This window comes from Hyperoodon ampullatus (assembly GCF_949752795.1).
Source record: "Hyperoodon ampullatus genome assembly, chromosome: 11".
NCBI classification, from domain to species: domain Eukaryota; kingdom Metazoa; phylum Chordata; class Mammalia; order Artiodactyla; family Ziphiidae; genus Hyperoodon; species Hyperoodon ampullatus.
The window spans coordinates 91,703,434-91,730,461 of NC_136924.1; the positions used below are offsets into that span (position 1 = coordinate 91,703,434).

General features: G+C 38.4%; 1 pseudogene across 1 annotated transcript in view; it reads left to right on the forward strand.

Annotated features, from left to right (window-relative positions):
• Positions 1–341: 341 nt before the first annotated feature.
• LOC307060482 (small ribosomal subunit protein uS5-like) overlaps positions 342–27,028 on the forward strand; it is a 43,443-nt pseudogene continuing 16,756 nt past the window's right edge. Inside the window, exon 1 of the transcript in view lies at positions 342–429. The product of the transcript in view is annotated as a small ribosomal subunit protein uS5-like (transcript). The remainder of the gene's footprint in view (positions 430–27,028) is intronic.

A 27,028-nucleotide genomic window follows, 5' to 3' on the forward strand; every position in this document is an offset into this window, starting at 1 on the left:
ACATACTACTTTCTGTAGGAGTTTCTCAAGACCAATCTAGATTGATGATAGAGTGCTGCTGTGCATACTTAATTTTATGGTTTTGTGTGTCATACAATACTCAGTTCATGATGGGCAGCTAAGGTCACATGGTAACTTAGTGGCTTGTGGTCAAGCTATCAGTCTGTATTATGGCCAATAGCAGGACAGAGCTATTTCTCAAAGGACAGTAGTCATCTGCAGAAGATGGCATAGCTCTGTCTCAAAATCTTATAGGAGCCTGCCAAAGGCTTCATACGGTATCCCTATCAATACCAAAGAAAGCACAAGCACAATCATATCTGCTGAGTTATATGGCCCAAATGACAGAGCAGATTGTGCAGAAGCCTCCATCTGATGCTGAGATTCTTCCAGGATCCACACCAAACCAGCAGCCTTTTGGGTTATCCAGTAAGTGGATCAGAGTATGTTGTCTCTAATATCCAAAGAGGCCCAATAGGCATCCTTACTGGTAGGAAGAACCAGATGAAACAACTTGTACTTTATCTTGGAAGGGGTACCTTCCAAGTCCATACCCTGCATCACTGGACCCTGTAAAGCAACCAGTTCAGGAAAGGTCATTACTGTTTCTTCAGACAAGAGGAGACTAATTTACAGAGACAGGATACAAAAGGCTATTTCTGATGCAAAAGATGCTTGACAAAATTTGGGTTCTTAGCCTAAATGGAGTCTCCTCTATGTTCCCACCCCAGTTCTCTCACTCCTTCCAATCAATGGTCTAACATTAATATAAGAGACCATTTGATGTTATAATTTTAATTTGCATTGTAACCTAGCCATCCACATGACTAGACTTTGGGCTTGGTCAGAAACCTTGACACTCTGCAGCTGAAAGAAATAAAGGTTTATTTTAGGGCAGTCATAGAAGCCATCTTGTTCCTTACCTGGATCTAAAACTGAGAACTTAAAGTTCTGAACTCATCATTTTCTTTCTTCAAGTTCTATGGTGCATCTGGAAGCAATCAACCAACGCTATTGTTTTTCCCCTAAGATAATCTATGGTATCAGCTATTTCTATAGGTAGTTGATTTCTCATGACCATGTGTTATAATTTAAGTAACTATTTTGCCACTTCATGCAATAGGCTACCATTTTATTACTGGCAACAGGGTCATTAATCCCAAATTTAGGTAGATCAGAGAATCAATTCTAAAGTCCCATCATCATGTTTCTGTTCCCCTGGAACAATTTTCAGTACCAATAACAATATCAGCTGGGTTTAGTAAGAGAAGCAGAGATCTTAATAAGTCTTATGGAATAAGAGATTTACTATAGGATTTAAACCTTCTACACCTGTAGTAGGAGCTGGGGAAGTAACAGCCAGAGAAGGCTAGTTGAAGGAACAGAGAAGGAGTCACCAACTAACTAACCAGAAAAGTAAAGCATATATAGCTGCCTAAGTGGGACTGCAAAGGGAAAGCTATTGCCTCTGCATAGTTAGTTATTGCCTCTGTGTTTAAACCAAGTGTCTGTTGCTCACCAACAAGTTTGGCAGATAGGAAGACAAGTTGGAGGTGAAGTGAAGGAGAGTGAGGACCATCTGGAACTTGTCAAGGTCAATATATGACCTCTTTGTCTGTTCATCACCACATTTGACTAAGATGACCTTCAGAGAGCAATGGCCAGTGCTTTACTTCAGCTTGGTATGGGCTTAAGAGGGTGTATATGCCGTGGTGGGTATTTGGTGGGTGGGTGAATAATGGAGACACAATATGCTATATTTCAAAGAACAAAAATCAAATTGACATCAGACTTCTCCTCTGTTATATTAAATACCAAATACTTAATTGAGCAATATCGTAAGAGTTTTGGGAGGGAAAGGATGGGCCATTAGAAATTATGTTTAAATTGTCTTTCACGTAGAAAAGTAACAAATTTTATTCTTTGATACACAAAGGTTCAGAAAATATATGACCTATCTACCCTTTTAGAAAAGCTACTGACAGTTATAGACTTATTTATCTGAGAGAGTCACCAAAATTAATACCTCCAGAATTAGAAGGTTTAGGTATTAGTTTAAAAGATTTGTTTAAAAGAACTATTTATAGGCACAGCACACAACTCCCAACAAAAATTCTGAGAATAATAATTTAAGAAGCCACAATGAATTGACTTTACCATCCTAATGATCTTGCAAGAATGCAAAAGTGTGGATGCCTCCTTCTCAAAGAAAATTGGACAAAATTTAAAAGCAAGCAGTCTCATTACAAATATTATTTTCCTTTAGGATTTGACAAAAAATATATATTTTTTAGGTAACCTCACCTCAATTAAAGTATATACTTACTTTTAGAATTTCAATTAAATAATGAAACAATTATAAACTATCTAGCCTGAGGATAATTTCTGTAAGAAAATACATCAAAATAATGATGTAGCTTTATTGAAGTGATGGCATTTTGACTGAGTTTTGTCTTTCTATTTGGAATTATTTTCCAAATTGTCTTTCATAAGCAATAATAAATTTGTTAATTGCAGGAGTTATGCTTCCAGGTAAGATGTAGCCAGTCTCACAATGCCTAGTCTAAAAGTCCTGCCAGGGGAATGCATATGTTATACACACAGGAGAGAACTCCAAATTTCATCCTCAAGATGTTTGAAACCTGAGGTGAACTCAAACAAAATAAACTTGTAATCTAAACCCAATAGAGCATAATCCTGATTGGATCAAAGTAATGTTTCTCAGTTTAGCTTCCTGACAGTGGAAAAGACATGCAGTCTCTGGGACAAAATAATATTTCAGTTCCCATAAATTTTTAGATATATAATGTTCAACATACAATAAAAAAAAGAAATGAGACATGCAAATATGAAGGAAAATGTGACTTGTCAACAGGGAAAACATAGCCATTAAAAGCAGAACCATAGGGCTTCCCTGGTGGCGCAGTGGTTGAGAGTCCGCCTGCCGATGCAGGGGTCACGGGTTCGTGCCCCGGTCTGGGAAGATCCCACATGCCGCGGAGCGGCTGGGCCCGTGAGCCATGGCCGCTGAGCCTGTGCGTCTGCGGGAGAGGCCACAACAGTGAGAGACCCACGTACCGCAAAAAACAAAACAAAACAAAACAAAAAAAACAGTTAAAATATAGAGAACTTAATAAAAATAAATCTCTAAAAAACAAGCAAGTATATATTCTAGAACTGAAAGATACAAAAATTGAAATTAAGAATTCATTGTATAGGCTTAACAGCATACTGGATGTAGGATAAAGGATCAGTGAACTTGAAGAAAATCAATATATATTACCCAAACTAAAACACAGGGAAAAGAAGAAGAAAAAAGAGACGAGAGTGTGGGAAGAAGTAAAGGAGAAGAGAATAACTGGAAGAATTTTGGAAAATTATCTGCTGTTATCTCTTCAAATATTTCTTCAGACACTTCTCCTCTCCTTCTGAAACACCATTTAGATTCATATTAGACTTCTTCATTGTGCTAACATTTCTCTTATGCTCTTTTCTGTATTTTTCATTCTTTTTTCTTTCTGTGCTTCAGAAAATTTTTCTGTTTTCATTTCACAAATGATCTCTTTTGTACTAATCTACTGTGGGACACTTCCATTAAGTTGTTAAGTTCAGTTACCACTGAGGTGAGATTTTACAGTTTAGAATTAGAAATTCCATTTGATTCTCTTATATAGATTCCAGTTTTCTGATTAAATTCTCCATTCTTTCATCAGTTTTGTCCATCTCTACTGTGATTTTCTGGAACACATTAAAGTTCTTGTCTGCTGTTTTCAATATCTGGATCAGCTGTGGATCTATTTCTGTCCTCTATTTTGTCTTCACTTATCTATTTTATGTTCTTGTCTCTCGGCATACCTAGTAATTTTTGACTGAATGCTAGATATCATGTATAGAAGTTGTAAAGTCTCCAGATGATATTGTTTCCTTCAGAGAAGATTTACCCTCCCTTTTTCTTTGAAGACAATAGGTGCTCCTTTAATCAAGGGGCCATCATTTGGGTAAGGATTTTTGTCTGCCCTTGTTTTTTCCCCTATGCTTATGGTATACTTCTCCAGGGCTTTCAACGAAATGCCCGATATGTTAACCTGATCCCTTCCCCAGAAAGTTCTAAATTCTAATCTTTACCTCCTTAGTACCTTGAGATTGCAAAACTCTCCACTCTAATTTTTGGAAGCACTCTACTTTGTTTCTTAGCTTAAGAATTGTACAACTTAAGAATTTAGCAAACGACAAGGGGAAACTCTCTGCATGTCAACCTCAATTCTCCATTCCTCTCTTCTTACTGGCATCTTAGCTCCTCATGCCTTCAATTGTGTTTCTCTAGCAAAAACTGTGACAAAGCTCTGTTAATTTCTCTGTTCTCCAGTATTGGCTCTCTGGGTAAATCCTGGAATATCAATCTCTTGCTTTGTGTCCAGAAATAGAAACTTCCTCAGTGCAAAAGCACCAATAGACATCATCAATCTATAATAGGATACTCTATCATGTCTCTCAGATGTTTCACTTTAACTGAAGAACAATAGAAAGCTATTTAAGCAGAAGAGGGAGGAGATCAGATTTACATTTTAATATTAATATTTTACAGCCTCTAATGAAATAATAAATTCAGGGAATAATCATCAATGGCTACTAAATTCATAGGCTCAGTTGTTCTCCAACTTTTTCTCAGGGATGCCTCACACTTTAAAAAATTTTTGGACACCACAAGGAGGTTTTCTTTTTGAAAGTTATATATCTCAATATTAATTACACTAGAAATTAAAACTGAGAAAAATTTAAAACACAAGAATGTCATGTAGTGTCTGAAAAACTCTGCTGTACACTTGTGAGAATATAAAGAGGAAAAGCAAATAATATCTATTATTATTTTGAAATATTTTTGACCTTTCAGACTCCCTGGAAGAATTTCAGAGATCCCCAGAGGTTATGGACTACAATTTGAAAACTATGGCATTAGCTGAAATATTGTTAGGAAACTTGATGATGAATGAATTAGGCTAACAATACCTGAACTCAAAGCCAATCTTGTCCACACAAAAAAGGACATTATTTGACTCATGATGCAATACAATATGAAGTATACAGCACCATCTCTGACACATGCTTGCCAAAGAATATTGAACGCTAATCTAATAAAATTTCTAGATTTAACAAGTTTACAGGAAATACAAGGAATAGAAGAACATGTTTGCAATTAGCAAAATCTATAAAATGGGAAATTCTACATGACAAATAAACCAGCTTTTTAAGCAAACAAATGGCAGAAGGAGGAAAAGGGAGGCAGGGAGTATCGATTTTTTGTTTTTAAACTGGAAGTTTGTACTTTTTGACTCCCTTCACCCATTTAGCCCACCATCTCCACCCCCCTGTCTCTGGCACCCAGCAATCTGTTCCCTGTATCTATAAGTTTCATTTTCTTTTTGTTTTTTAGCTTCCACATATAAGAGAGATCATATGGTATTTGTCTTTCTCTGTCTGACTTACTTCACTTAGCATAACGCCCTTGAGGTCCATTCATGTTGTCATAAATAGCTAGATTTCATTCTTTGTTATGGCCGAATAATTTTCTGTTGTTTGTACATACCAAATTTTCTATATCGTTCATCTGTGGATGGACACTTAGGTTGTTTGCATATCTTGGCTATTGTAAATAATTCTACAGTGAACATGGGGGTGCATATATCTTTTCAAGTGTTTTGGTTTTCTTCAGATAAATACCCAGAAGTGGAATTGCTGGATCATATGGTAGTTCTATTTTTAATTTTTTGAGGAATTTCCATATTGTTTTCCATATTGGCTGTACCAACTCACATTTCCAGCAACAGTGCATAAAGATTCCCTTTTCTCCACATCCTCACCAACACTTATTATTTCTTGCTTTTTGATAATAGCTATTCTAGCAGGTATGAGGCTATAACTCATTGTAGTTTTGATTTGCATTTCTCTGATAATTAGTGATGTTGAACTCTGCCTATCTTTGAAGACTTCCATTTTGCCAGATTCATGTGAATATACCTTCCCACTATATGAAAATAGTCTTGTTAATGTCAATTAGTGTTGAAATATAACATCATTACCATATATAAACAAGAAATGCCCCAGTAGGACCAGGATAGAGTCTCATGGGGCCTGCAATCTACAGATGGTCAGAAATGCAAATTTCTAACCAGAGATAAAGAGATTTCTGAACAAAAGTTAATTATCCCTTATTATCATAATATAATCACATATGGTAAGAAGAGAAATTTTAACAAAATTACATATGTTAAGCTAGACTGAATCTGGTGTACAGGTATCCAGTGGGCTCCTGATAACATTTCATATAGAGAGGTGCAAAAGACCGTGAGAACTTTGTCAAATTCCTTAAAATTTGTGACTTGACCATGTTTGTAGTTTTAGTCACCTTATCTGTTTCTTTACTGCCATAAAACCCTTAGTATATTCCACTTACTGAGGGTTTCCAGTGTGCCTAGTACTGTGCCAGGTATTTTAAATATTTTGTGTCATGCAGTCTTTACAACCATGATAGGTAGACATAACCTTCATAGTGGAGGAAATCAGGGATCAGAGAGATTAAGTGACAACCACAGAGCTAGTAAGTGGTAGGGACAAAATTTAAATACTTGACTCAATATACCATAATCTTTTCCTACAACTGAGATCTCCAATTATGAAGTACATAGGAACTAGTAGAAAGCTGATTTAAAAAAGAGAGAGAAAAAAATCTCAGGCCCCCCACTAGACTATTAAATCCAAATCTCTCTGCTAACTGGTAATCTTTGCCACATTTCAAACTCCTTAGTCAAAATTACAGAGGAAGCTAGGGTGTTTGTCTTAGATGTTTACAATCACATGTTTAACAGGTAATCTCATAGGTTATAAACTAGCTTCCCTCCAATCATGTACCTACCCTGATCTAATCATTAATCCTGGAATGCAATTCAAGGTGGCTTCCCTGAGTAGGGCTTGAGTTAAAAGAGGACAGTGGATGTGGTAGCTAGTATGACTTTATGTCCAGTATATTTCACTTTTTGGGTGTAATGCATGAAATGTCTCCATGATCTATCATGTGAAAAACTATAAATGTATTCAAATTTTTGTTAATACAAGGTTTAACTACTCTATCAAAAAGTGATATTGGACTTCCCTGGTGGCACAGTGGTTAAGAATCCACCTGCCAATGCAGGGGACACGGTTTAGAGCCCTGGTCCAGGAAGATCCAGATGCTGTGGAGCAACTAAGCCCGTGTGCCACAACTACTGAGCCTGCGCTCTAGAGCCTGTGAGCCACAACTACTGAGCCAGCATGCCACAACTACTGAAGCCCGCACACCTAGAGCCAGCGCTCCACAACAAGAGAAACCACCGCAAAGAGAAGCCCGTGCACCACAATGAAGAGTAGCCCCCACTGGCCACTGGAGAAACTAGAGAAAACCCACACGCAGCAGCAAAGACCCAACACAGCCAAAAATAAATGAATAAATAATTTTTTTTAAAAGTGATATTAAGACGTATAGTAGGAGAAAAAATGTCCCCTCCCCTAAAAGGTGTATTTACTTCCTAACCCCCAGAACCTGTTAATACTACCTTATATGACCAAAGGATGAATATTACCATGTATGGCAAAAGATGTGATTAAGTTAAGGGTCTTCAAAGGAAGAGTTTATCCTGTATTATCTGGGTGGGCCTGAAATACAATCAAATGTATCCTTATAAGAGAGAGGTAGAGGGATATTAGAAAGACACACAGAGGAGAAGGCAATGTGAAAACAGAGGCAGAGTTCAGAGTGATGTGGCCAAGAGCCAAGGAATGCCAAGGAATGGCAGGCAACCACGAGTAGCAAAACGAGGCAAGGAATCAAGTCTCCCCCAGAGCCTCTGGAGGGAGTGTGACCCTGCTAACACTTTGATTTTGCACTTCTGAACCCCAGAACTATGAGAGAATAAAGGTGTGTTTGTTTTAAGCCACCAAATTTTTGGTGATTTTTTTATGGCAGCTACACTAAACTAATACAAGGGGTAATTTTCAAAGTTGGTTTTTCCCCTTCAGTTCAAAATCTCCAGGCATTTTATATTAGCCCTCTGATTCCTTTGCGGACCTCTCCAAGTTTTACTCCTTGCTATTCTTTAGTCTTTGGACTAAATTCTAAATGTAAATACCACAAACATTCCCTGTTGATCAGTGGTTTACAAATACTGGTGGCATAGGAATACCCAATCTGCACTCATCACTTATGCAGATTCTTGGACTCTACCGTAGTCTTTAGAATCTAAGAACCTAAGCATCTAAGAAACTAAATTTTTTGACAAGTAGCACAGATCATTTTGATAGGCCTTGGACCACAATTTATTTTTATTTTTATTTTTTGCCACACCTCGCGGCATGCGGAACTTCCCTGACCAGGGATCAGACCCATGCCCCCTGCAATGGAAGTGTAGAGTCTTAACCACTGGACCACCAGGGAAGCCCAGACCACATTTTAAAAACCAATTATTTGAAATAGTGGAGGAAACATGAAACATTACTACATAAAGTAAAGGCAGGCTCAGCTGTGAGTGAGGGAAAATCAATAATACTGACTTTTAAAAAATAGAAGTTTATTTCTCTCACACATAAAAAATAGTCAGAGGTAGGCAATTCAGGGCTGTCATAGCCCTCCATTATATAAGAAGTTCAGTCTTCTTCTACATTGTTTCTCCTTGTATCTGACAGCAATACCATCCTCAGCATGGACCTTTTGCCTTTTGAGTGCCAGCCATTATGTCCACATTTGTCCTGTGGGAAATTACCTTGATGCAACAGTAGACTCTAAGTACACTACCGTGAAAGCTATCACAGAAGTCATGAAACAAAAAGGTCTGCAGACCAAGTAAAGATGCTCAAATTATATGGTTTATTAAATCAATTTAAAACAGAATGAGAAACAAGGAAAATGAAATGGGGTAACAGTTTTGCACACTTAAGATAGGATGCAAGTGGGATGGAAGGACCACATTATCTGAACCCTGGGTTACATAATGTTCATCTATTCTCTTTCTCTCTCTACCACATCAGTCTTCCCCTTTGACGGTGTGATTTTGAGGAGCAGAGTTAGGATTTGAGCAAGGGAGCTTGGCTGACAGGAGGTGTCTGGAACCAACACACTCATGTGTTCTATCAGCAAGAAACGGGTGAGTATGCCTGGCTACCAGTGTAGCTCCCGAATTAGCCTGCTGAACAATTATGTGTGTTATCTATGTTTGTAGGGTAGAGCACATGTGAGGCCAGAATGATACCATCATGAATATCACTAATGAGTAGCTGTATTCCTTTCCTATTGCTATGTCTCAAATTACCACCAATTTGGCAGCTTAAAACAATACCCATTTAGTAGTCACAGCTCTGTAGTTTAGAGGTCTGGCACTGCATGACTAGGTTCTCTGCTCAAAGCATCACAAGGCTGAAGTCAAGGTTCAGCTGGGCTGAGTTCTTGTCCGAGGCTCTGTGGACAAAACCACTTCCAAGCTCATTCTTCCTGTTGACAGAATTCAGTTCCTGAAGTTGCAGAACTGGGGTCCCCTTTCCTCAGTGGCTGTGAGCTGGGGGCTGCTCTTGGCTCCTGCAGGCTGCTGACATTCTTTGCGACATGTCCCCCTTCCATCTTCAAGGCAGGAATGCTGTATCAGGTCCTCTTGCTTTGAATCTCTGGCTTTCCGTCTCTGATCTCTAGGCCTGTGTTTAAAGGGCTCTAGTAGTTAGGTCAGGCCCACCTGGATAGTCCCCCTATCTCAAGGTCAACTGATTGAGGATCTCAAATACGTCAGCAAAAATCCCTTCACAACAACACCTAAATCAATGTTTAATGGATAACTAAGTGAAGATGTGTAGATAACCAGGGGCCAGAAATTTGGGGGGCCATTTTACAATTCTGCCTAGCACAGCAGCCCCCTGAAGGATGGCCTAGCTGTTAGCCTAGAGATGTATCTATACCTTGTTACTTGACCTTTTTACCCCTTTCTACCTGTGACTAGCCTTCTTGTTTGTCCTGTCATACACTCCATTTTTTTTTTTTTTTTTTTTTTTTTTTGGCCACACCATGCGGCATGTGGGATCTTAGTTCCCCTACCAGGGATGGAACCCGCTCCCCCTGCAGTGGAAGCGTGGAGTCTTAAGCACTGGACCGCCAGGGAAGTCCCTATACTCCATTTATTATATGTAACTTCAACATGTTTTACAAGTTACTAACTTACTTAAAATCTGTATTTAACACATTTTATAAATTCTACCTATGTCTCACAAGCTACGTGCTTACACATTATCTGTAGTTAACACCCTCCACAAGTTTCACCTGTATTTCATAGGCTACTAGCTTACCTGGTGTTTAGGCTTAGTACTTCTTAGGAGTTTCAAATATCTCATTTGTTTGTCTTATCCTGAATGTAAGAATTGAATATTCTCAAATAAGACGGCACACATACATCCTTTCAGTCAGCAGGAAAAAGAAGGAAGTGAAAATGGTATGTCCCTACTACCCCGACTTAAGGACTTTCACAAACAGCATTTCTCCTTATATTCCACTGGTGAGAACTGGGTCATGTGCACATACCTAGCTTAAAGAGGGATGAGGAAAAGCAGTCTTTATTTTGAGTAGTCATGTACCTAAATAAAAACTGAATGTTCTGTTACAAAGAAAGGAATAGTGAAGGAAAATTTGTGATTTCCATTACAATTAGTAAAAAGACAAAGTAGCAATAATAATAAATATGATGTAGAGACTATGGCTAAAGCTGTCATGTCTGCAACTGGCCATGAGGCACTAGCTAGTACTGACGCTTAGTAACTGACCTCTCCCTTTACCTAGACTGTGTGTGCTTTGCCTTCTGGCAGCACTTCAGCTTGTGGGATTCTACTCCTCCTTTCCCTCTCCTCCCTCGCCTACTCACTCAACCCACAGTTGAGTGATTCAAAGCTTTAATTCTGAGAGCGATGAATCATTTGTGATCCTGCCTGTGCATGTCTCTGGTACTCTGGTACCACTAGATAACAGTAAGAGGAGATGTCCCCAGGAGTTCCCTAGGATTCTTGCTGTACTCTTCATTTCTCCTTTATAATCATGATCCATCATGATCCATGATTCGTCATTACCTCCTTTTCTGCCTCTTGCTTTGGTGTCATAAGGAGCCTGAATTAGCCAGATGGTAGCTTCTTCTTCAAACTTGTTTCCACTATTACTACATCCCATCTTCTTGGTTACTGAGGCTTGAGAGCTGAGAAGTCCATTGTTTCAAGTTCAGGAAACAAAAATTCTGAAACAATTATTAGGTGCCATCATGAGCAGTGCCACTCTCAAGTACACTGCTTGTTTCCTAGATTCATTCTTCATTATAGGAGAGAAAGTATCTTTGTTGGTCACTGGTTCAGAACATTTATCACGTTCTACAAGACAGGACTCTAACTTTGCAAAATGAGGTTCCCAATTTGATACCCTGGTTGGATTTTCAATAAAATATTCTACTTTCTTCTAAAGCCAACTTGTGGGCACAACAAAGTATGATAACAATAAATACTCTGGGCTTCAGCCTCATTTCTTTTGCTGTGAAGAACTGTCTGAGGCAATGTGGATGGAGTGTCCTAATGATGCATAATGCATCCAATAACTTTATATATGATGTCACTATAACTATGGAACTGAATACACAACCAGAGTGAGTCTAGGTGAGAACAAGACATTGTCCTCTACTTGTCAGGAGAGCTTGATGAAGTTGACTTATAATCAGGTAGACTGCTTCCCCTTAAAGCATGGATGGGCTCTCCTTCTGTTTTCCTCTTAATTGTTCACTGATCACTGTGGCTTGCCAATTAAAGCCTGAGCAATGCTAGCAGATGAATTAGCCTTGGTGAAGTGAAGTCCAGGTGATAAACGCATGATGGCCTCCTTCACTGCCACCATTGCTGCTTTGCTCATGGGCCCATGGAGCAAGAACAAGGCCAAGGATGATTGACAATCACAACATGGGTCATATCATCCAACTAAATAATTAGCCATCATGTTTTAAGCAAGAATGAGTTCAGAATCTGACTGAGCCAATTGGGCAACAAATTCATTGCCAACTCTCATATCTCTAAGCCCATATTCTGACAAGTGGAATTAGTGATGTCCTGGGTCCTAAGAACTTGGTATGTTAGGTCACAGCCAATATCAAAAAGTTCTGCTATTTGCCCTCTCCCGCTGTGTGATGTTATATCATCTTTTCTGTGGGGTTTCTCATCTCACATATATTCAGATATTTCACTTTTAAACTTGTCAGAGAACTGCCTGTAATTCTATTATTGTGGTTTAAACCATTCTTTGTTATGTCTAGTGTTTTTCTGAAGTACACATTAAGCAACCTCTTAGTAAGCTGGTTGTCAGATTTTTCTTGCAAATCCCACAGCTCTAAAGTTAAAACCACTGATATCTGGAGTGAGGCATCTTTCGGCAGGACTCATATTACACTGTCTAATTACCCACTGCTTTCCTTTTAGCTTCTGCGATTGCTGTGCCTGGACCACTACACCCGTTTTATTTTCTTAATAGTTTCCACTTGGTCTAGGTCAACCCCAATTTCTCCTAACACTGTAGTTACCAATTGTATTTTGGGTTTTGCCTCCATATCAGTTGGTATGGAAAATTAGCTTTCAAAGCCTACTTTCAAAATGTGTTCTAAGGACCTTGTGCTTAAGAATTCCCTGGGAGGTCTTGAGTAAAAATTCAGACTCCTGAGCTGATCTCAGTTCTACAGAATCAGAATATCTGAGTACAAGGTCAGGAATCTTCACTTTAACAAGCTTGTTAGGTAAGTCTTATGTACAATAAGAACCATTGCCTGGTTGGCCTTGTCTTATCAATTGAATCCTAATGGATAGAGAGATGGGTGGATAAATGAATCTTGATTGATGAATTGGTTGGGGCAGTGAAGAACCAGTAAAATATTCCTTCTTGGGAAAGAATTTATATTTCCTTTCAACATAAAACCAGATAAAGAAAGTGAGGCAAAAAGAGTTCATGTATTTATCTAAGATCACAAGATAGAAGGAGTTATGCTGCTTTCTTAAACCCCTGTTCTATGCAACAGACATAAGGTCTTGGAGTAGACCACAGAATAAATACCTCAAAACATATAACTAAGTTGTAATTGAGTGGAAGAGCCAAAAGTAAGTTCTGCATATTATACAGGCATAAATAAATGTAAAAAAATTATTCATAATTATTTGTGGGGCGGCCTGGAATGTGGAAGTTATATTAGAACTTGATCTGCTTCAAACTCCATTTCTCCATTTTTAGAAATTCAGCTAAAAGTGTTCCTATTAAAGAAATGTTAGCATTTATTTGCTTAAAAGGAAAGTAAAGGTATTAGAATTCTTGCTTTTGCTAATAGATTAGGGAAAAATTCTCAGTGAAAACAGTTTTAGGTGACCTGCAGGGCCCCCTGGCTTGGTATCGCAGCAAAATGAAAAAATGTGGCAGAAGTAACTAAGAAATAAATGAAAGTCTAGAGAAGAAGTAAATTTGAACTAATTTTTTTCACACTTTACTCTCATTCTTGTTAAGAAAATTTATCCAACACTTGGAACTAAAGCAAAAGGTTAATGTATGTCCTTTCAATGTTATACTTCATCCTGTTAACAGGTTGTCTCTAGTTCTAAGATTAAGTACTATGGTTTAGGACTGTAGAGGTACATATCACCTTGCAGATTTTTTTTTGTGGCAGATATGTAAGTAATAAATGTTGTATAAAAAGATATCATCATAGGTTATAGTATTATGGACCAGTCGGGTTTTAATCACTTTTGTCCCAAACGTAACAAATTTTTTTCAGTATGTCTTTCTTGAAGGTTTTAATAGTCCTTAATTTCTCTACTTCTCCTTTAAATCAACTTTACAATCCTGCTAGTCCCCTCATTAATGAAATAAATAAATTGTTGATGGTGTCATTCTATGTGTGGTTGAGTCATTTTAAACGTTTTAGAAATAAAATTATACTTTCACAGTTATGGAAGTTATTCCACCTAGATGCCAACCTGGACTCACCCAACTAGAGCCAGTGAAACTGAGGAAGTATACCACATGGAATACTTAAGGCATTTCTCTTTTTGGCCTTTGGAGTAAATTCTAGGCAGCAATATAATTTTACTTTCATTGACTCTCCTGTATCTCCTTTTTTGTGTGACTCTGTTTTGTTTTTAGTTTTGGTTCTTGGCCAGGTTTGGTTCCAGTTTTGGTGTGCACATAGCTGATAAATTGTTTCCCATTGGTAGCAGCAAGGGTTGGAAATCTGATTTTATGATCTGAGTCTTTGGTGATCTCTATTGATTTGGTGGGAATCTATTCTTTGTTTAATGGGATATGGCAGAGAATTTTGGCTTATTCGTCATTTTGCTCACTTATTTGATGATTTGTGAATCCAAATGAATTAAGCAAATGTTTTGTGTTCACTGGAAAGAAGAATTGCCTTTGGCTATCTGGACTGGTGAGTTTTTGTGTTCTGGGTTTACTTTTTGCCCATGGGTAAGGTTGTAGAAGAGAATCTTTGGGCTCTCAGTGTCTTTGTGACTGTTATTAAAAATAGCATATACATCCCATTGCATGAGTACAAGGTAATATATTACTTTTGGAATATGTTCACAAATTAGATTATAAAGCCTCTAGAGTTAAAGGAGCTCCAATTTTGTTGGTTTATAGAGACTAAAAAAATCTTACAACCTATGAAGAGCATAAGAATTCCAGGGGAAAACCCCTGAATTTCTAAGACTCTAAATGTGTTGGCCTTTCAAGAAGAAACAAATCTTCTCACTGAAAACTTCTAACTCAGATGCATTCATATATAAAAATCCAAGTTCACAGAACTATGGTGAATCCTTGGACAAATGGGACTAGTTTGATAGTTTTGGTTTAAAAAAAAACTGTCTTCTTGATTTAATCAATAGAGAGTATAATATAAGAATTTAAGATTATGAAATATGTAAAATTGTATATTCAATTAAATTGAATTATAGCTCTAATAAAGTTCTTCATATCAATAATAATTATGTTCCATAGCATGTCAACTTAAACAAAATCTCCAAGATCCCTAGTTAATTTTAAGATGCTAATATGGGCTAGTTAAAGGTTCATCTTTGACTACCTGGAAAATTTCTAAATATGATAGAATACTAAAAATTGGTCATTATATAAAATATATATATTATATTAAGTATGCATGTATATATAAAGTATACATGTATTTTCATATATACTTTTCCTTCTTATGTTTATACATTATTAAACAGCTGTAAATGTTCATTTTTGCAACCTTAAGAAAGTGTTTAAGTGATGTGTGTATGTGGTTATGAGGGTCATCATAGATACGCTCCAATGACGTGCTAAAATGCTTACATATGACAAGTATCAATATCCTATCTCCTGGATCTCTTTGTGAAATAGCAGTTAGTTAATTTGTTTAAAATGTATATGCAATATGGATAATTAAGACTACAGGTAGTCCCCACTTTGCACAGTTATGACATGCATGAATTTTAGTTACCACATTTTATTTTACCATGTGTATCATTTTATAATTTTAGTTACTGTAAGAGAGTAGAAAATATGTATTGGTCTCTGCCCCCCAGTTCCTGGCACAGGGCTCCTGAAACCCTTGTAATTTCCTGGGTAATAAGTGTCTTTTTTTCTAATGTGATGAGTCCCAGATGAGGGCTGGTCACTGGAAAGACCAAGCCATGATTAGAAGCTTGGAATTGTCAGCTCTGTCCCACCCCACGTCATTCTCTTGAGAACACAGAAAGGCTGAAAACGGAGTCAATGATCGATCATGCCTATGTGATGAACCTATGGGATGTGATACTATCTCCAGGGACATAGTGTCAGAATTAAGCTAAAATGCAGGACAACACCCAGCTGGTGTTGCAGAATTGCTTGGTGTGGGGAAAAAAGAAAAACAAAAAACAAAACATTTGGTGACCAGAAGTGTCAGAAATGACGTGTTCTGTGTGAAAGTAAAGGAGAAAGACCCAGGAGGAGAAATGTAGGTTTTCCAATATAGTTACAATGTGTATTAGTTTCCTAGGGCTGCTGTAACAAAGTACTATAAACTGGGTGGCTTAAAACAACAGAAATTTATTCTGGAAGCCACAAGTCTGATGTTGGCAGAGCCGTCATTCCTTGCCTCTTCCACTTCTGGTAGCCCCAGGTGTTCCTTGGTTTACAGCTGCATAACTCCAACCTCTGCCTCCATCTTCACATGATTTTCTTCCCTCCTATCTTCACGTCATCTTCTTATAAGAATGCCAGTCATACTGGACTAATTCCAGTATGACCTCATCTTAATCAATTACATCTGCAAAACCTCTTATTTCCAAATAAGGTCACATTCTAAAATACAAGGGGTTATGACTTCAAATTATTTTTTAGGATCATCATTCAACTTATAACACCATCATTTAGTTAAATAACACCAATCCCCCAATAACATGTTTCAAATTTCAATTATCATGGTATATTAATTGTAAGTAATGGCATAAAGTAAAAACTTTGCTATAGGTCTTATTAAAAAACAAGACAACAGGCCCCAAATGCAGTTGCTTATGCTAATAAACCCCAGAAATGGAATCTTAAACTAGTCAATTAGGAATTACCTCGTCAGCACTCGTTAGTAATCTGCCTGATAGACCCCTGTGATCCGCTAAAGGAAAGCAACTTTGCCATAACCAACTTGCTTTTTTGCCAAGTATAACTTCCTTGCTTCTGCTCCCTTCTGCTTATAAAGTCTTTCATCAAATACACGTCCTCGGAGCTCCTTTTTACCTGCTAAATTGCACGCTGCCCGATTCAAATCAGTTTTTGCTCAAAAAACTCTTAAAATTTTTAATATGATTCAGTTCATGTTTTAACACAAAAATCACTATGTAAATATGGTCAGCGAATGATGTCACTTTTTTCAAGGTCTGTCGGTGACTGACGACTGTGCATATCATGGAAGTAGCAATTTGCAATAAGCAGCTAACACCCTTCCTTAGTACTAAAGCAACAAAGGGAAGCAGTTGGAATGATTATAACTTAGAAATATAGAGGAAAGTTCCCGTGACGCTAAAATCTAGACTTCTGAGGAATAGAATAGGTCCTGAGGGGGCATCAGTCACTGCTGGTGTCCCTAAGGGTATTGGAGGCACACTAAAGTTCATTCGGCCACTGGTGGAAAAACTGCAAACTATATTCAACTGCTGCTACAAGAAGGAACTGCTGCTGGCACAGTGAAGAAGCACTGCCAGGGCGATGCTTATAGGAACCACAAGGAGACAGGACGCAGACAGGACGCAGTCCTCTAGCCTTGCAGTCTTCCTCTAACATCGTCTATGGAGAGAGCATAAAATGGAGCCATCTGGCAAAGAGATACGTTGTTTGAAGAATCTTAGCTTTACTACCACAGTGCAAAATATGGAACGGTGGGTTTGGAGCTAGAAGACAGTAAGTTAATAACTGGTGCACGATTCTAGAGGCAATAGTGGCAGAGAAATATAATCAGATATGCAAGGTAATGGGTTGTATTTTATTTATCAAGGGAAATTGCAAATAGTTTTGGGCTAATGTCCCTGGTTGATTGAGACTGTAAAAAGAAAGCTAATGATGAAACTTAAATGATTATAGAAAATTGTAAATGATATGCAGAATGTGGACTTTATTTGCTGTGGCTTCTAATGCCTGCAATATCTGAAAAGAAGGAATGACTCTGAAAAGCAGTAATGAATATGTTTTTAAAAATACAGGGAAAAAACATTTAAAAAAAACACATGGAGGCTAAACAATACATTACTAAATAACCAAGAGATCACTGAAAAAATCAAAGAGGAAATAAAAAAATACCTAGAGACAAATGACAATGAAAACACAATGATCCAAAACCTATGGGATGCAGCAAAATCAGTTCTAAGAGGGAAGTTTATAGCTATACAAGCCTACCTCATGAAACAAGAAAAATCGCAGATAAACAATCTAACCTTACACCTAAAGGAACTAAAGAAAGAAGAACAAACAAAACCCAAAGTTAGCAGAAGGAAAGCATAAAGATCAGAGCAGAAATAAATGAAATAGAAACAAAGAAAACAATAGCAAAGATCAAAAAACTAAAAGCTGCTTCTTTGAGAAGATAAACAAAGTTGATAAAACATTAGCCAGACTCATCAAAAAAAAAGAGGGAGAGGACTCAAATCAATAAAATTAGAAATGAAAAAGGAGAAGTTACAACAGAGACCGCAGAAATACAAAGCATCATAAAAGAATACTACAACTCTATGCCAATAAAATGGACAACCTGGAAGAAATGGACAAATTCTTAGAAAGGTATAACCTTCCAAGACTGAACCAGGAAGAAATAGAAAATATGAACAGATCAATCACAAGTAATGAAATTGAAACTATGATTAAAAATCTTCCAACATGGGCTTCCCTGGTGGCGCAGTTGTTGGGAGTCTGCCTGCCAATGCAGGGGACACGGGTTCATGCCCCAGTCTGGGAAGATCCCACGTGCCGCAGAGCGGCTGGGCCCGTGAGCCATGGCCGCTGAGCCTGTGCGTCCGGAGCCTGTGCTCCACAATGGGAGAGGCCACAACAGTGAGAGGCCCGCGTACTGAAAAAAACAAAAACAAACAAACAAACAAAAAAATCTTCCAACAAACAAAAGTCCAGGACCAGATGGCTTCAAAGGTGAATTCTATCAAACATTTAGAGAAGAGGTAACACCCATCCTTCTGAAACTCTTCAAAAAAATTGCAGAGGAAGGAACACTCCCAAACTCATTCTATGAGGCCACCATCACCCTGATACCTAAATCAGAAAAAGATACTACAAAAAAAGAAAATTACAGATCGATATCACTGATGAATATAGATGCAAAAATCCTCAGCAAAATACTAGCAAACAGAATCCAACAACACATTAACAGGATCATAAAACATGATCAAGTGGGATTTATCCCGGGGTTGCAAGGATTCTTCAATATATGCAATCAATGTGATACACCATATTAACAAACTGAAGAATAAAAACCATATGATCATCTCAATAGATACAGGAAAAGCTTTTCACAAAGTTCAACACCCATTTATGATAAAAACTCTCCAGAAAGTGGGCACAGAGGGAACCTACCTCAACATAATAAAGGCCATATACAACAAACTCACAGCAAACATCATTCTCCATAGTGAAAAACTGAAAGCATTTCCTCTAAGATCACGAACAAGACAAGGTTGTCCACTCTGGCCACTGTTATTCAACATAGTTTTGGAAGTCCAAGCCATGGCAATCAGAGAAGAAAAAGAAATAAAAGGAATACAAATTGGAAAAGAAAAAGTAAAACTGTCACTGTTTGCAGATGACATGATACTATACATAGAGAATCCTAAAGATGCCACCAGAAAACTACTAGAGCTAATCAATGAATTTGGTAAAGTTGCAGGATACACAATTAATGCACAGAAATCTCTTGCATTCCTATACACTAATGATGAAAAATCTGAAACATAAATTAAGGAAACACACCCATTTACCACTGCAACAAAAATAATAAAATACCTAGGAATAAACCTACCTAGGGAGACAAAAGACCTGTATGCAGAAAACTATAAGACACTGATGAAAGAAATTAAAGATGATACCAACAGATGGAGAGATATACCATGTTCTTGGATTGGAAAAATCAATATTGTGAAAATGACTATACTACCCAAAGCAATCTACAGATTCAGTGCAATCCCTATCAAATTACCAATGGCACTTTTTACAGAACTAGAACAAAAAATCTTAAAATTTGTATGGAGACACAAAAGACCCCAAATAGCCAAAAGAGTCTTGAGGGAAAAAAACGGAGCTGGAGGAATCAGACTCCCTGTCTTCAGACTATACTATAAAGCTACAGTAATCAAGACAATATGGTACTGGCACAAAAACAGAAAGATAGATCAATGGAACAGGATAGAAAGCCCAGAGATAAAACCATGCACCTATGGTCAACTAATATATGACAAAGGAGGCAAGGATATACAGTGGAGAAAAGACAGTCTCTTCAATAAGTGGTGCTGGGAAAACTGGACAGCTACATGTAAAAGAATGAAATTAGAACACTCCCTAACACCATACACAAAATAAACTCAAAATGGATTAGAGACCTAAATTTAAGACCGGACATTATAAAACTCTTAGAGGAAAACATAGGAAGAACACTCTTTGACATTAAATCACAGCAAGATCTTTTTTGATCCACCTCCTAGAGTACTGGAAACAAAAACAAAAATAAACAAATGGGACCTAATGAAACTTCAAAGTTTTTGCACAGCAAAGGAAACCATAAACAAGACGAAAAGGCAACCCTCAGAATGGGAGAAAATATTTCCAAACGAATCAACGGACAAAGGATTAATCTCCAAAATATATAAACAGATCATGCAGCTCAATATTTTTTTTAAATTTTTTTTTTACTTTTTTGCTTTATAACAAATTTAATCAGTTATACATATACATAGGTTCCCATATCCCCTCCCTTTTGCGTCTCCCTCCCACCTTCCCTATCCCACCCCTCCAGGCGGTCACAAAGCACCGAGCTGATCTCCCTGTGCTATGCGGCTGCTTCCCACTAGCTATCTACCTTACGTTTGGTAGTGTATATATGTCCATGCTGCTCTTTCACTTTGTCACAGCTTACCCTTCCCCCTCCCCATATCCTCAAGTCCATTCTCTAGTAGGTCTGTGTATTTATTCCTGTCTTACCCCTATGTTCTTCATGACATTTTTTTTTCTTAAATTCCATATATATGTGTCAGCATACAGTATTTGTCTTTCTCTTTCTGACTTACTTCACTCTGTATGACAGACTCTAGGTCCATCCACCTCATTACAAATAGCTCAATTTCATTTCTTTTTATGGCTGAGTAATATTCCATTGTATATATGTGCCACATCTTCTTTACCCATTCATCCGATGATGGACACTTAGGTTGTTTCCATCTCCGGGCTATTGTAAATAGGGCTGCTATGAACATTTTGGTACATGTCTCTTTTTGAATTATGGTTTTCTCAGGGTATATGCCCAGTAGTGGGATTGCTGGGTCATATGGTAGTTCTATTTGTAGTTTTTTAAGGAACCTCCATACTGTTCTCCATAGTGGCTGTACCAATTCACATTCCCACCAGCAGTGCAAGAGTGTTCCCTTTATTCCACACCCTCTCCAGCATTTATTGTTTCTAGATTTTTTGATGATGGCCATTCTGACTGGTGTGAGATGATATCTCATTGTAGTTTTGATTTGCATTTCTCTAATGAGTAAAGATGTTGAGCATCCTTTCATGTGTTTGTTGGCAGTCTGTATATCTTCTGTGGAGAAATGTCTGTTTAGGTCTTCTGCCCATTTTTGGATTGGGTTGTTTGTTTTTTTGTTATTGAGCTGCATGAGCTGCTTATAAATTTTGGAGATTAATCCTTTGTCAGTTGCTTCATTTGCAAATATCTTCTCCCATTCTGAGGGTTGTCTTTTGGTGTTCTTTATGGTTTCCTTTGCTGTGCAAAAGCTTTTAAGTTTCATTAGGTCCCATGTGTTTATTTTTGTCTTTATTTCCATTTCTCTAGGAGGTGGGTCAAAAAGGATCTTGCTGTGATTTATGTCATAGAGTGTTCTGCCTATGTTTTCCTCTAAGCGTTTGATAGTGTCTGGCCTTACATTAAGGTCTTTAATACATTTTGAGCTTATTTTTGTGTATGGTGTTAGGGAGTGATCTAATCTCATACTTTTACATGTCCCTGTCCAGTTTTCCCAGCACCACTTATTGAAGAGACTGTCCTTTCTCCACTGTACATTCCTGCCTCCTTTATCAAAGATAAGGTGACCATATGTGTGTGGGTTTATCTCTGGGCTTTCTATCCTGTTCCATTGATCTATCTTTCTGTTTTTGTGCCAGTACCATACTGTCTTGATTACTGTAGCTTTGTAGTACAGTCTGAAGTCAGGGAGCCTGATTCCTCCAGCTCCATTTTTCGTTCTCAAGATTGCTTTGGCTATTCGGGGTCTTTTGTGTTTCCATACAAATTGTGAAATTTTTTGTTCTAGTTCTGTGAAAAATGCCAGTGGTAGTTTGATAGGGATTGCATTGAATCTGTAGATTGCTTTGGGTAGTAGAGTCATTTTCTCAATGTTGATTCTTCCAATCCAAGAACATGGTACATCTCTCCATCTATTTGTATCATCTTTAATTTCTTTCATCAGTGTCTTATAGTTTTCTGCATACAGGTCTTTTGTCTCCTTAGGTAGGTTTATTCCTAGATATTTTATTCTTTTTGTTGCAATGGTAAATGGGAGTGTTTCCTTGATTTCACTTTCAGATTTTTCATCATTAGTGTATAGGAATGCCAGAGATTTCTGTGCATTAATTTTGTATCCTGCAACTTTACCAAATTCATTGATTAGCTCCAGTAGTTTTCTGGTGGCATCTTTAGGATTCTCTATGTATAGTATCATGTCATCTGCAAAGAGTGACAGCTTTACTTCTTCTTTTCCGATTTGGATTCCTTTTATTTCCTTTTCTTCTCTGATTGCTGTGGCTAAAACTTCCAAAACTATGGTGAATAAGAGTGGTGAGAGTGGGCAACCTTGTCTTGTTCCTGATCTTAGTGGAAATGGTTTCAGTTTTTCACCATTGAGGACGATGCTGGCTGTGGGTTTGTCATATATGGCCTTTATTATGTTGAGGAAAGTTCCCTCTATGCCTACTTTCTGCAGGGTTTTTATCATAAATGGGTGTTGAATTTTGTCGGAAGCTTTCTCTGTATCTATTGAGATGATCATATGGTTTTTCTCCTTCAATTTGTTAATATGGTGTATCACGTTGATTGATTTGCGTATATTGAAGAATCCTTGCATTCCTGGAATAAACCCCACTTGATCATGGTGTATGGTCCTTTTAATGTGCTGTTGGATTCTGTTTGCTAGTATTTTGTTGAGGATTTTTGCATCTATGTTCATCAGTGATATTGGCCTGTAGTTTTCTTTCTTTGTGACATCCTTGTCTGGTTTTGGTATCAATGTGATGGTGGCCTCGTAGAATGAGTTTGGGAGTGTTCCTCCCTCTGCTATATTTTGGAAGAGTTTGAGAAGGATGGGTGTTAGCTCTTCTCTAAATGATTGATAGAATTCGCCTGTGAACCCATCTGGTCCTGGGCTTTTGTTTGTTGGAAGATTTTTTATCACAGTTTCAATTTCAGTGCTTGTGATTGGTCTATTCATATTTTCTATTTCTTCCTGATTCAGTCTTGGCAGGTTGTGCATTTCTAAGAATTTGTCCATTTCTTCCAAGTTGTCCATTTTATTGGCATAGAGTTGCTTGTAGTAATCTCTCATGATCTTTTGTATTTCTGCAGTGTCAGTTGTTACTTCTCCTTTTTCATTTCTAATTCTATTGATTTGAGTCTTCTCCCTTTTTTTCTTGATGAGTCTGGCTAATGGTTTATCAATTTTGTTTATCTTCTCAAAGAACCAGCTTTTAGTTTTATTGATCTTTGCTATCGTTTCCTTCATTTCTTTTTCATTTATTTCTGATCTGATTTTTATGATTTCTTTCCTTCTGCTAACTTTGGGATGTTTTTGTTCTTCTTTCTCTAATTGCTTTAGGTGCAAGGTTAGGTTGTTTATTCGAGATGTTTCCTGTTTCTTAAGGTGGGATTGTATTGCTATAAACTTCTCTCTTAGAACTGCTTTTGCTGCATCCCATAGGTTTTGGGTCGTCGTGTCTCCATTGTCATTTGTTTCTAGGTATTTTTTAATTTCCTCTTTGATTTCTTCAGTGATCACTTCGTTGTTAAGTAGTGTATTGTTTAGCCTCCATGTGTTTGTTTTTTTTACAGCTCTTTTCCTGTAATTGATATCTAGTCTCATAGCATTGTGGTCGGAAAAGATACTTGATACAATTTCAATTTTCTTAAATTTACCAAGGCTTGATTTGTGACCCAAGATATGATCTATCCTGGAGATTGTTCCATGAGCACTTGAGAAAAATGTGTATTCTGTTGTTTTTGGATGGAATGTCCTATAAATATCAATTAAGTCCATCTTGTTTAATGTATCATTTAAAGCTTGTGTTCCCTTATTTATTTTCATTTTGGATGATCTGTCCATTGGTGAAAGTGGGGTGTTAAAGTCCCCTACTATGATTGTGTTACTGTCGATTTCTCCTTTTATGGCTGTTAGTATTTGCCTTATGTATTGAGGTGCTCCTATGTTGGGTGCATAAATATTTACAATTGTTATATCTTCTTCTTGGATTGATCCCTTGATCATTATGTAGTGTCCTTCTTTGTCTCTTCTAGTAGTCTTTATTTTAAAGTCTATTTTGTCTGATATGAGAATTGCTACTGCAGCTTTCTTTTGGTTTCCATTTGCATGGAATATCTTTTTCCATCCCCTTACTTTCAGTCTGTATGTGTCTCTAGGTCTGAAGTGGGTCTCTTGTAGACAGCATATATATGGGTCTTGTTTTTGTATCCATTCAGCCAATCTGTGTCTTTTGGTGGGAGCATTTAGTCCATTTACATTTAAGGTAATTATCAATATGTATGTTCCTATTCCCATTTTCTTAATTGTTTTGGGTTCGTTATTGTAGGTCTTTTCCTTCTGTTGTGTTTCTTGCCTAGAGAAGTTCCTTTAGCATTTGTTGTAAAGCTGGTTTGGTGGTGCTGAACTCTCTCAGCTTTTGCTTGTCTGTAAACGTTTTAATTTCTCCATCAAATCTGAATGAGATCCTTGCTGGGTAGAGTAATCTTGGTTCCAGGTTTTTCTCCTTCATCACTTTAATTATGTCCTGCCACTCCCTTCTGGCTTGTAGAGTTTCTGCTGAGAGATCAGCTGTTATCCTGATGGGGATTCCCTTGTGTGTTATTTGTTGTTTTTGCCTTGCTGCTTTTAATATGATTTCTATGTGTTTAATTTTTGACAGTTTGATTAATATGTGTCTTGGCATATTTCTCCTTGGATTTATTCTGTATGGGACTCTCTGTGCCTCCTGGACTTGATTAACTATTTCCTTTCCCATATTAGGGAAGTTTTCAACTATAATCTCTTCAAATATTTTCTCAGTCCCTTTCTTTTTCTCTTCTTCTTCTGGAACCCCTATAGTTCGAATGTTGGTGCATTTAATGTTGTCCCAGAGGTCTCTGAGACTGTCCTCTGTTCTTTTCATTCTTTTTTCTTTATTTTGCTCTGCAGCAGTTATTTCCACTATTTTATCTTCCACCTCACTTATCCGTTCTTCTGCCTCAGTTATTCTGCTATTGATCCCATCTAGAGTATTTTTCATTTCATTTATTGTGTTTTTAATCGATGCTTGATTCATCTTTAGTTCTTCTAGGTCCTTGTTAACTGTTTCTTGTATTTTGTCTATTCTATTTCCAAGATTTTGGATCTTGGAAATAGAATCTTGGATCATCTTTACCATCATTATTCTGAATTCTTTTTCAGGTAGATTGCCTATTTCCTCTTCATTTGTTAGGTCTGGTGGGTTTTTGTCTTGCTCCTTCTCCTGCTGTGTGTTTTTCTGTCTTCTCATTTTGCTTATGTTACTGTGTTTGGGGTCTCCTTTTTGCAGGCTGCAGGTTCGTAGTTCCCGTTGTTTTTGGTGTCTGTCCTCAGTGGCTAAGGTTGGTTTAGTGGGTTGTGTAGGCTTCCTGGTGGAGGGGAGTAGTGCCTGTGTTCTGGTGGATGAGGCTGGATCTTGTCTTTCTGGTGGGCAGGTCCACGTCTGGTGGTGTGTTTTGGGGTGTCTGCGGACTTTTTATGATTTTAGGCCACCTCTCTGCTAATGGGTGGCGTTGTGTTCCTGTCTTGCTAGTTGTTTGGCATAGGGTGTCCAGCCCTGTAGCTTGCTGGTCGTTGAGTGAAGCTGGGTGCTGGTGTTGAGATGGAGATCTCTGGAAGATTTTCGCCGTTTGATATTATGTGGAGCTGGGAGGTCTCTTGTGGACCAGTGTCCTGAAGTTGGCTCTCCCACCTCAGAGGCACAGCACTGACTCCTGGCTCCTCAATTTGGGATGATTTGTTGTCTATTCATGTATTCCACAGATGCAGGGTACATCAAGTTGATTGTGGAGCTTTAATCCGCTGCTTCTGAGGCTGCTGGGAGAGGTTTCCCTTTTTCTTCTTTGTTCTCACAGCTCCTGGGTCTCAGCTTTGGATTTGGCCCCGCCTCTGCGTGTAGGTCGCCGGAGGGCGTCTGTTCTTCGCTCAGACAGGACAGGGTTAAAGGAGCAGCCTCTTCGGGGACTCTGGCTCACTCAGGCCGGGCGGGAGGGAGGGGCACGGAGTGCGGGGCGAGCCTGCAGTGGCAGAGATCGGCGTGACGTTGCACCAGCCCGAGGCGTGACGTTGCACCAGCCCGAGGCGCGCCGTGCGTTCTCCCAGGGAAGCCGCCCCTGGATCCCAGGACCCCGGCAGTGGGGCTGCACAGGCTCCCGGAAGGGCGGTTTGGACAGTGACCTCCTGCTCTCGCACACAGGCTTCTTGGCGGTGGCAGCAGCAGCCCCAGCGTCCCACGCCCGTCTCTGGGCTCCGCGCTTTCAGTCGCGACTCGCGCCCGTCTGTGGAGCCCCTTTAAGCAGCGCTCTTAATCCCCTCTCCTCGCGCACCAGAAAACCAAGAGGGAAGAAAAAGTCTCTTGCCTCTTCGGCAGCTCCAGAGTTTTCCCGGACTCCCTCCCGGCTAGCTGTGGCACATTAGCCCCCTTCAGGCTGAGTTCTCGCCGCCAGCCCCAGTCCTCTCCCTGCGCTCTGACCGAAGCCCGAGCCTCAGCTTCCAGCGCCGCCTGCCCCGGCGGGCGAGATGCAGCTCAATATTAAAAAAGCAAACAACCCAATCCAAATATCGGCAGAAGACCTAAGTAGACATTTCTCCAAAGAAGACATACAGATGGCCAAGAAGCACATGAAAAGCTGCTCAACATCACTGATTATTAGAGAAATGCAAATCAAAACTACAATGAGGTATC